Source organism: Marmota flaviventris, chromosome 8, assembly GCF_047511675.1.
Source record: "Marmota flaviventris isolate mMarFla1 chromosome 8, mMarFla1.hap1, whole genome shotgun sequence".
Classification (NCBI taxonomy): domain Eukaryota; kingdom Metazoa; phylum Chordata; class Mammalia; order Rodentia; family Sciuridae; genus Marmota; species Marmota flaviventris.
The window spans coordinates 102430841-102442369 of record NC_092505.1 but is presented as its reverse complement, the minus strand read 5'-3'; the positions used below and the strand labels follow the sequence as shown (position 1 = coordinate 102442369).

The 11529-nt window shown below is 37.5% G+C and overlaps 1 pseudogene; it reads left to right on the top strand.

Annotated features, from left to right (window-relative positions):
- The first annotated feature begins 9533 nt into the window (after nucleotides 1-9533).
- Nucleotides 9534-11230, top strand: LOC114106386 (zinc finger protein 384 pseudogene; annotated as a pseudogene).
- Nucleotides 11231-11529: the final 299 nt, after the last annotated feature.

Genomic DNA, 11529 nt, shown 5'->3' with positions numbered 1-11529 from the left:
ACCCTTCTTATGCCAAAGCTTACAAACTCAGGCTCTCTGCCCTCTTCCCCTCTGCCCTCTTCCTCTCTGCCCTCGACCTCTCCTCTCTCTGCCTCTCCTTTATTTCCCCTTTGGGCAGCCCCCCAATAAATCTCTTGGTTGAATCTCTGTCTCAGTGAGTCATTTGCCTTTCATTCTACACCTCCTTCCATCCTGCTTTTGGGGCCAAAGGTGGGAAGGGGTCCAGAAGGTATGTCTCCCTATTTTCCATATTTATCCAGGAAGGCAAGAAGGAGGGCTGCTAGGGGGTATTCATTCACATCTCCTTGCTGGAAGGAATAATTCCCTGGATGCAGATAACCTTGGCAACAAGTTGAAGGAGGGCGGTGTGCTCTGGAGTTATTAGCATTTTATTTCCTTTTAAATCAGCCCCCATATTCCTGACTGAATCATTCATTATCTACACTGATTGTCATTTGGCCCCATCTCAATTCCACCTCCCCCCAAATAAAGATTAAGGGAATCCTTATTACTGTAAGGGGGAATGGATTATGCCCAATCTGGCTGTTAAGAGGGTTGACATGGGGCAAGCAGTTTGGGTTCCCCTTTTAGGAATGTTTAGGTCGATCTAGGGATTCATGGTAAAAGTCTGGTTTAGAAAGAACATGTTGTAAATAAAGTCAACTGAAAGGTGGGTGCTTCTATGAGAGAAACAAAATGACATGAATATTGGAATGAGATTAATACAAAATAAACATTGTAGCATGAAACATGCCAAAGAATATCATGATGATGATAGAAACCACTAACTTTTCACCAGGAGGTGTAAGAGCTAGGAAGTTCTTCCCATGGCAGAGCCAGTGAGGACATGGCTTCCATTTGGAAATATAAAACTTTAAAGGATATTAGTTACATTGCTAGAATTATTAGGAATGTAAACTCAATACTTAGATTTTTATGTCATACATGCCCATAAGATATAGATAAGCTGTCTAATGTCATCCGATTTTTGTAAAATATTTTTCTTTTGGCATAACCTCTGTGTTTAGTAAAGAACCCTTTATTTCTGTCACATAGGGCTAGATAATCATACTAGTGAACAGATCAAGTCTGTCTATGTAGGAGTTTAGGAAGATTAGTAGCCTTTAAATTAAGTAAAAAAAAAAAAAAAAAAAAGTTCATTCTGTCAGTCTCTCTTGATGGTTATCAGGCACTCCTGTCTAAGAACACCTCTTTTTAGCTTCTAGTCTTACTCTTTGTTGTGATAATAGAAGTGTATAACTTAAATTCCATTTAAAAAAAAACAAAAACCTATTGCCTTTTTTTAAAATGCCCAGGTCTGGCTGTACATTGGTTATAACTGTTTTGGCTGGGTGTTTAACACCAAGTTTGTCAAATTGACCTGGTTTCTGTCTATTGTTAAGAACCAGCTGAGTTCCCTCAGGGAGTCAATCTTGGGATCTTGTGAGGAGCCTCTTAGCTCCTTTAGTGCCATCATTTAAGATGCATCAGGATCTCCTTGATTATGCAAAAGCATAAGGGATGTCTCTTTCTCCAAGGAGCCTCCTCTTTGCAGCATGTGCACTGGTTAACTTTTTGTTCTCCAGGGTCTCATAAATCTCCCTGATCAAGAGGTGATATGGCCCAAAGTATTCAAGCCCTTAGAGAAGTTCCCTTATTCTCTGAGTTCAAGCTGACCCAGAGGGAAAGGGCCAAATATTGGCTATTTTTTGGGGGGATGGGGGGGCTTTTATTCCTTAACTTTAGTTTCCACATATTGATCTTATACATGCAAGCCAGTTTCAAAGTAAGAGTACTGGGTTTTTTCTTTAATGTCTATAACTTTACAGTTATTTACCCCTTTATTTAATTTAGGTCAGTATTAGTGCTGAAAGCTAGACTTCCATCTTGTGTATAGGTTATACTTTGTAAGGAAAATACATTTTCATACCTAGCACCTTCTTATATTTGTTTCTCAGCTGTTGATGCCTTTTTAAAATTCACATTCTGAAATAACCCTTATAAAATATCTATATTTAGACAAATTACTCCACTTAATAAGGTGAAATACTTTTATGTTGAAACCCAACTGAAAGCTCTTATACTCTTTACATATAAATTACACCTGACAGAATCTTGAACTCTTAGTAAGTTTCCTTTAGTGAAGACCCAGAAACAGAAGACCTAGAAACTCTGTTCATTTGCAATTTATAAAAATACATTTAATGTTTAAATATATTAGTTTATAAAAATTTAAGAAGTCAAGAGTATTTGATTTTATATTTCACAGTTGCGTTTTCTCACACTTTAACTTTGTAAATTAATCATGTCTTCTCTAACAAACATACTTATGATTAATCCCATTGATCTTGATGTTAAATCTAATTTACTCATTTTAAACTTTAAAAACCAAGATATCTGACAAGTGATGTGGGACCGCTGAAAATGAATGCTAGAAAAGTAATATTAGAAAATAAACGCAAAATATGAGATACATATATTCAAAGTGAGGGCTTGACCAGTAGAAGAGACCTGATGGGTCTGATCCTAAAAGAGAGACAAGCCTGTGAATGCTTTTATTTCTAGTGAAACACATCAAAGAAATTCAGTGAGAAGTTTGTTCAGGAAAACACGATAAGAATGGAGAAAACAGGTTGTTTGTGGTTTGGTACTTTACACGCATCTCTGGGCAGGCACATTTGAACCTAGGTCTGTGAGCTAAGCAGTGTGCCAGCATAATCTGGAGTTTTTCAAACTGGGAAATTTCACCCAGGAGTTCCCAGAAATGTAGCCTCCCTACCTTATAATGGCTCAAACAAAGCCTTAATTTATACACAGCTCCAAACATTTTTAAAATTTTTCTTAGTTGGTAATCAGTCCATGTTTGGATGCGGAAAATTATTCTCAACTGTGATTAACTATTTGAACTTAAGGGAAGACATTTGCCAGCTAGTTGGGCTCTTAAAATTTCTTACATGTTCCCTTTGTCCTTTTGGGTCTTCATACTCACAGGACCCTAATTTAATATTATGCTCCTCAATTTGAAGTGGGAGGAAGGCCTGCTACTGCTCTGAGTAATATCTCCACTGGAGAAAATAAATAATTTGGATTCCTGCAGTAGGAAAGATGAGTAGTTTTACTCTAAATAAGCAAAACAGGTTTTTTTTTTTTTTTTGGTCTTTTTCCTGCCAGATGAGAGGAGTACAGAAGAAAATGTACCTGGTGAAAGTCTAGAGAAAGTAGTCTAATTTTAAAGCTACGTGAGCTCTGTGTTGAGAATCTCTCATAATGGGGTCCCTGTTTAAGAGACAGAGATTATGGACAAAATTGGGGTAAAGCATTTTGAAGAGGGAGGGATTGCTTGGCACACACTCTGGGGATTAATGAGTCTCTTCTTTCCTAAGGACCTCAGGTAAGATTGAGATTTCATCTCAGGATCCAAGATTTATTGGATGAGAGTGCCCTCCACTATCAGGGCAAGTCAATCAGAAACAGAGATAGATAGTGGTCAATATTTGATATCCCTAAGGGTTGTCAGGGTCAGACTCAGGAGATATGAGACCTTCATGTAGCACCAGGGAGATGCCCCAGCCATCTGACTTCAAGTTGTCTCAAGTCATATATGTAATAAAATTAAATAATATCACTATATAATAACATTTAATTTCAGGCTATGATATCTGTATATTAGACAAATGGCAAAACTGGATTTGAAGCAATAGAATGATCTCATTTGCAGTTTTCAAAAATAAAATTTTAATTCGTAAATCTCATGGTAATGTGAAAATTAGGAAATGAAAGAGATCTTTAGTTTGAGACTCATATTTTTTTCATTTTGTATTCATGAAAGTTTAGGAAATATATCTTTCTATAAACTTTATGTAATAAAACCAACATGTTTTAATGTTAAACTAAAAATAGCATGGTTCTACAAAAAATATTTCAATTTAAAGATACTGGATATCAAGTTTCCCTTTAAACAGTAAGAACTACTTTGGATTCAATTATTTATTTTGTTAGCTAGTACATTACGAAATCTCAAATATAATTTAATTAATACAGTAACAAAATACTCTAGACAAAATAAACAACTTGTCAAGGTGTTGTATCTATAAGTCTAGTTACCTGGAGGCTAAGGAAGTAAAATCACAAGACAGAAGCCCAGACAGAGCAACTTAGTAAGATTCTATTTCAAAATAAAATAAAATAAAAAGGGATAGTGATATAGCTCAGTGGCAAAAGCTTGCCTAGAATTCATTATGGCCCTGGATTTAATCCCAATACTGAAAAAAAAAAAGAAAAAAGAAATCCTTCTAAACATCTTCCAAGTAAGTATACCCTACATGGCTGATGATTCTGTGCAAAAGGAAATAGCACAAGTTAACCCAGAAACTTTTAGACCCATTCTACAACTAAATATCAACTTAGTTTCTGAGAAGTCATGATGAAAAGCATTAGGACATATGTACACATGCTTTCGAGTTTGGGAAACTTAAAAACTAAGTAGTAAATTGCAATTCTTCATTAACTTAAAATTAATACCCCTAGGGATGAGAAAATGTGAGTAATGCAGTGGGCTTTCCTTTTTCAGAGTGCCAAATACTTCACTATGTGTTTAGCAGTCAGTGATGCCATGTATTCTGGGCATCCATGCATCCATATATGTATATATCCTAAACATCCTAAACCAAGTAAACCTATTCAGTTCTCTGTAGAATTAGGCTATAAATAGTAAGAGTTCATCTTGTGCCCAAGAATGAGATGTGGAAATAGTGTCATCTTTAATTAAGTCTTTTATTGCATTTTGAATTAAACATGTTTGGGTCAACTTTCCCTTCTGTTTTAAAAACATATGGAGTCCTCAAGTCAAGGACTTGATGGACTGTAAAGGAGATGAAGGGGCAGCTCACTTTCTGCCTCATCATCACTACTGTGCCGAAGTAAGAGTAAATATACCCCAGCCAACAAAATTAGGCCTCTGGGGGCTCAATAAAACATACTGTGGGTAGTATGAAATGGATCAGCGTGTGGGGAGAACAAGCCAACACAGGAATCTAGAGAGGTCTAGACAAGCCTAGAGATGGGCTGAGTAACATTAAGTCATGAGTTTGGATTAGAAATTTCCCAATCCACTTTAAATATTGGCAAAGAGAAACAAAACCGAACAGTCAAATTTGGGTAGAGGGGTGGGAAAGCATGCTTACATATTGCTCAGATAATATTATGAATTAGTTATTTCAAACATTCCATGGTAGTTTCTTCCTCTGTGTTATGATGCTATGTATTTTAACACAAATCCTTTTTCTGTTATGTACTATTGAGTGATTTAGACTTAATGACCAGGCAAAATGTCCTATGTTTGGTCTTGGTTATGTGTAATCTTTCCAATGTTCCTGTTAGCCCTTGGAATAAAGGTTAAAAAGAGAAGTGGTAATTGATGGAACTTAAATATGTACCAAAACACCAATAATTAAGCTTATGTCAAGTAATTCTTTTGTCCTAAACATAAAATCACTTCAATGAGGGCCACATGTTTGTGGAAACCTACAAGATATCTCTTGCTATTCCTTACCCTATTCCTCACTTGTTGTTCCCAGGCATTAGATGGCCTGGGATTCAGAGACTTTCATTGAAAGTAGATTGTCTACTTTATGAAGGTTATTTATAAATGTGCCAGTATTCTCAGCATTAAATCTGGATAATAATGTATAAGTTTAAGGATGGTCATAAGACATAAATTAGTTATGCAAATGTAATCAGTGCAAAATGTATAAAAATTATTTGCATGTGTTATATCACATTGGCTCATTAAATATATTTCTAATATCCTGGCACATCAGGTAAACATGAGTAAGGATAAAAATTGTTAAATCATAGAATTTTTAACATGCATTATGAAAAATAAATAAATGGTTTCTAGTCTTGATACACCGATTTTCTTATAAAGAGTTCCTATAAATATATTTAAAAGTTTACACTCAGAAAAACTTAGGGAAATTGTCATTTATTGAGATATAATCATGATAGAAATAAGCATATGTATTCTCCTTTCATGAGAACTAGCAAAGCATTTTAAAAAAAAAGGTGGAAAATGGTGGTTCACTGAACAAAGTTCTTTTAAGGATATGATAAAAATCTCTTCTAGATTCATACAAATATAAACATCCTGTGAGTACTTTATTTTTACATATGCATAACAAATCTTTAAAAAATATTTTTTACCAGGCATGGTGGCACAAGCAACTCAGTAAGACCCTGTCTCCAAATAAACACAAAATAGGGCTGCGTGTGTGGCTAGGTGGCTGAGTGCCCCTGAGTTAAACCCCTGGTACCCCTCCCAAATGTTTTTTCTTTAAATAAAAAAAAATGTTTCTCTTATGTCCTGCTACTTTGTATATTGCAATACTTTCTTATAGAAAAAAATCAACTACTTTTTAAGTCAATAGTGGTTGACTTTTTAATGTACCAGCTTAACTTACACATTTTCCCATTCTGTATTACTTATTCAGAGTTGCTGTGTATGCTCATGCTTTGATTTCTATTGCCTGTTTTTTTTATATATATTTTTATGGCAAGCATAGGTTGAAATAGGACAACAATAACAATGACTTAGATGTTTTAATAATTATATTGTGTTTCTCAATGCATAGGCACTTGGTACTAAAGGTGGAATGACAGTGATCTACGCTAATTTTAGGCAATGTTATCACATTTCTGGTGTAGGTAGGCCCACTGTTTATCTATAGGGTCACAGAAAACCCCTGCACCGTAAGAGCAAAAGCTGCCTACACTACTACATTCTTAAGGTTTTATTTAGGAAACATAGAAGAGTCTATTACTGAGATACCTATAATTAAGTGAATAGCTAACTGTACAGCTGAGGCTTCTATGAGGTGATTTTGTAATAATGTTGGCATTTCAGTTTCTATCAAGCATTAGGGTGTGCAAAAGGAATATGAAGTGGTAACTCACCTTAAAGAAGTTGATGACTAACTTCCCCAGCAAAAATGGCCATTTGAAGAAAATATTGGGTTCTATGTTCTGGCCAAATATTCATTCAAAATGTAATAAAATCATACTCAACAGTATAAAACTTAATGGTTACTCTAGACTGCTAGGTATCATAAATGGTTTTTGTAGAAAAAAAACGTTATGTTTAAAACACTTTCTCTTAAAAAATGGCAATGACTATCTCAGGATTTCGTGTAATGTATATATAAGGTCCCCTGTGATGTTACTGTAACATTTTTGATTATAAGAGAGAATTAGTTATTTCAAACATTCCGTGGTAGTTTCTTCCTCTGTGTTATTATGCTATGTATTTTAACACAAATCCTCAATATTTTATATTATGGGGGCAGGGGAAATTTAACATTTAAATAAACACACATCATCTTTCTTTGTTTTTCTGAGAATGATATAAAAGTTCATTCCAGTATCAGAACTAAAGTTTGAGTATATCAAGCTCAAGAAAATGAGTGACCCAGTAACCCACAAACAAAGCCAACTGAGCTAAAGAATACCAGGGGAAAATCATAGAGAATGATAGAAGTTTTGCAGTGCTCCTCCGACTCTCACAGTGTGCAAGAGTCTGATGGAGACCAGGCATTAGAATATAAGGAATTGTCTTGATTCTTTAATTGTGGGGCTTTCAAGCCCCATGAAAGGGAAAAATTTAACCCCACTACTGATATGATCAAAAGCAGTGAACAGTTAAGTCTTGGACCTCCAGTTATCCCTTTCTCCTAACCCAGCAATCACAGTTGGAGCACTTCAGCCTCCCCAGAAATGGTAGAAAGTTTTTGTAATTTGGGTAGAAGCCTCATTGTTGCAGCATGCACACTGGTGGAATAGTGGTCAGATGCCCTCCTACAGCATTCTGCCTGGGTTGCTCACCTAAAGCAACTGCCCTTAGCATATTCCCAAAACCTCAATAGAACACCAGCTCTCTCTACAAATGTAAAACTTTACTTCTTGTCACATCCCCAAATATGATCTCTATCTAATACTAGTAAATTATTTTACTCAAATCAATAAAAACTGTGAGTCTAGGCAGAGCCTATGCTGTTGAACACCAAAAAGACAAAAGAGTTAATAACAAAAAGGGATTTAAAAAAATTCTTGAATACTTCTTCTAAACTATGGGCAAAGGAAGTCCAAATCTGCCCAATGGAATGATCTGAAGATGAAGACAGATTACAGCTTAGTGCTTGTTTGATAAATGATGCCATCATACTGCTAGTGTTCATCAGTGATCTCTAGGAATACATCAAGGGGTGTCACAGCCATGCTGTTGGAGAAGAAGGAAGGAAAATGAAATAGGAAGCAATTGTTTTCAGCAGTTACTGTTTGGTAAGTTCACAAATGTGGAGAATTTGTTGTCAGCATTTATACATACACATATCATTTGTCATAAATTACTTTCCTATCAAGCCACTTTTAAGCTGAAGTTGTGTGAAATTCAGTCATGCTCTGTCACTTTTGCCTTACTTAAAACATCCCCTCTACAGTTGATTATTTGTGATATACCCATCTTATTCCTCATTTCGCTGATCAAAATCCAACACATTTCATACTGTGACAAAAATAAACAGGAAAAAAAAATGGCTAAAGTTGAACTAGGACCAATTTTACCCAAACAATTTTAGAACACATAAGGTAGGAAATTCTTTCCAAATCATTTTATAAGAGGAAATCTCTGAATAATGAGTAATGATGAAGAGATTATAAGAATACTACATAAGTCCCTCAAATAAAACTTTTAAAAATCAAATTTGTTATTTAAAAGATATAGTGTTATAACAAATTGATATTTAACTCAACACTAAGATTTATTTAAACTTCTAAAATTGACTGATGTAATTCACCCTACTAACAGTCTAAAAAGCAAAAAATTAAACATATGACAACAGAAGCAGAAAAAAATTTGACAATATCTTACACCCAGTTATGATTAAAATCCCTCTGCAACTGAAAACATAAGAAAATGTCTAAACCTGACATAGAGTATTACTAAAAAATCCATAGTTAGCATTATACCCTGTGGTGAAAGTGAATATTATTACTCTAAAATAGGAAGCATGCCAAGGACTTGTTCTCTCACACATTCTTTTAATGATTATATCACAGTTCATAGTGCCATAAAGCAAATGGAAAATAAAATGTAAACCTCTAAGGGATTAACATGTATAAGGAATCTATCCACAAAATAACTATTAAAACTATTAAGTAGATCAGGAATATTGCAGGTTAAAAGTACAATATATATTATCAGCTTTACTTTCGAATATTGTTACCAGCAGATTAAGCAAAACAACTTTGAAAAAAATTATAGAACAAATATGTTGTTCCAATGAATACATTTGACAAGAGATAAAACCTCACCTTATGCACAATGACTCCTCTCTGTGCCTGGGGGCAAAGGGGGATGAAGGGGGGGCACATAGGAATTGGGGTTCCAGGGAGCACGAGCTGCAGAACCACTTCTGGAAAGTTGGAGAGCTCTGGAAAGGAGAAAGAATAAGATGACAGGGGGAAGACAGAGAGGGAGTAGAATGTAAGAATCTCACTTCAGTTTGAACCCATACTCCTGGCCTTCTATCCCCACAGTCTCAGGATAAAGTGAGAACACAATGCTCATCAACCTAATGAAGGATCAGTTGCTGCCAGAGAAGGGCTGTGAGCTGGCTCCACCTTATTACCCCACCTTGCTAACAGTGCCTGCCTCAGTGTCCCTGCCCTCAGAGTCCAAGTCAGACCAGCTGACCCCACACACCCAAGCATCCGTTACCCAGAATATCATGGTGGTCCCTGTGCCGTCTATAGGACTGCTGACGGCTGACTTCCCTGTTCTCAGAGGTGGAGCAGAGAAGGGAGTCAATCAAGGGGTCCTGGTTTGGCAATCACATCCCCCTCAGGCTCTCTTGTGACCACAGCCTCATCATTTCAGACCTTTTCCATTTTGGCTCCTTTGAGTGTCTCAGCTCTTCCCTCTGGCTCACAAGCCCGGCAAGGTGGTCCCTGACCTATCCAAGAAGGTAGCATCAACCCTAACCAAGGAAGGAGGTGGTGGTGGTGGTGGAGGTGGCAATATGGTTCCTAAGCATCCACCTTGGGGGGTGCCACAAGAAGAAGCAGATGCTGGAACCAGAGCTACTTGAGATGAATGAGTGTTGTGTCTTCTCCTCTGAGGTTGATGATGACTGTCAGAAAGACAGCAAGACCTGCAGGTGCTGTATGTGCTCAATGACATTCTATTCAAAGTTGCAGATGCAGATCCACCCAATGTCACACACCCAGACCAAGCCCCTCAAGTACTCACATTGTTCCAAGATCTTCTCCAACAGTTCCTACCTGGCCCAGCATATCCATATACACATAGAGGTTAAGCCCTATAGTTGTAACTTCTGTGACACATACTTCCACCAGCTTTCCTATCTTTAGCAACACACCCATATCCCACTCCAAAATGCAAACAGTGACCATCAAGCCCCACAAGTGCCTGCACTGTTTTAAGACCTTTGCCAAAACCCCCTACCTGGCCCAGTACCTCCATATCCACTTGGGTCCCAATAACAACTGTTCTGATCGCCAGAAGGCCTTTCACCAGCTCTCCCACCTCCAGCAGCACACACGAATCCACACCGGTGATGGACCATACAAATGTGCATACCCAGGCTGTGAGAAAGCCTTCACACAACTCTCCAGTCTGCAGTCCCACAGTTGGCAGCACAACAAAGATAAACCCTTCAAGTACTACAACTATTATCAGACATACATAGAACCAGACTCACTAGAGGTGCACTTATCTACACATACGGTAGACACCTGCACTATCTGTATTCGAGCATATTCATCAGAAACATACCTTATGAAACATATGTGCAAACACAACCCTCCTCATCTCTAGCAACAAGTAGAGGCAGCAGCAGCAGCAGCGGCAGTGGACTAGGCCCACGCACAAGCACAAGACTGCCAGGCATCACAGCAGCAGCAACAGCAGCCACAGCCACCACACTTCCAGTGCCCTGGGACAACGAGGGTGGGGGTGGTGGGGACAGCAGTGTTCCTTTGACCTGACCCCCTGTAAGAATGTGGCACACCATAGGATATCTGCCTCACTGTCACCACCAGCACCATCCAGGTGGAACTCCTAGCCAGATCTATGCTGCCACCCATTGGGAACAAGAGAAAAAAGTGCTGGTCTCTTCTCTCACCACCTCCTCTTGGGAAAAGTCCTTTTCTTCAGTGACAAGAGTTGTCACCATCTCCTGGGGCCTCAGGCACAGCTTTCATTTGCAGGATACCATCATTATTTTCAACTCTTCTTCAAAGGAACATCAGCCCTCCTGAATCACAAAGAAAACTGAGCTCATTGTGTCATCCAGCATCCCTCCTCCCAAGCAAAGCTTTTAAACTTTGGGTTGGAGCTCAAGAAAAGTTTCTGTGAGGTCACAGCAAATCCTTATGTTGGTACTTATTCTCTCCCTCATCCTCAAAGTTCAGGCTGAAAGAAGACTAGAAGACTAGGTTATCTCAGATAACAAAAAG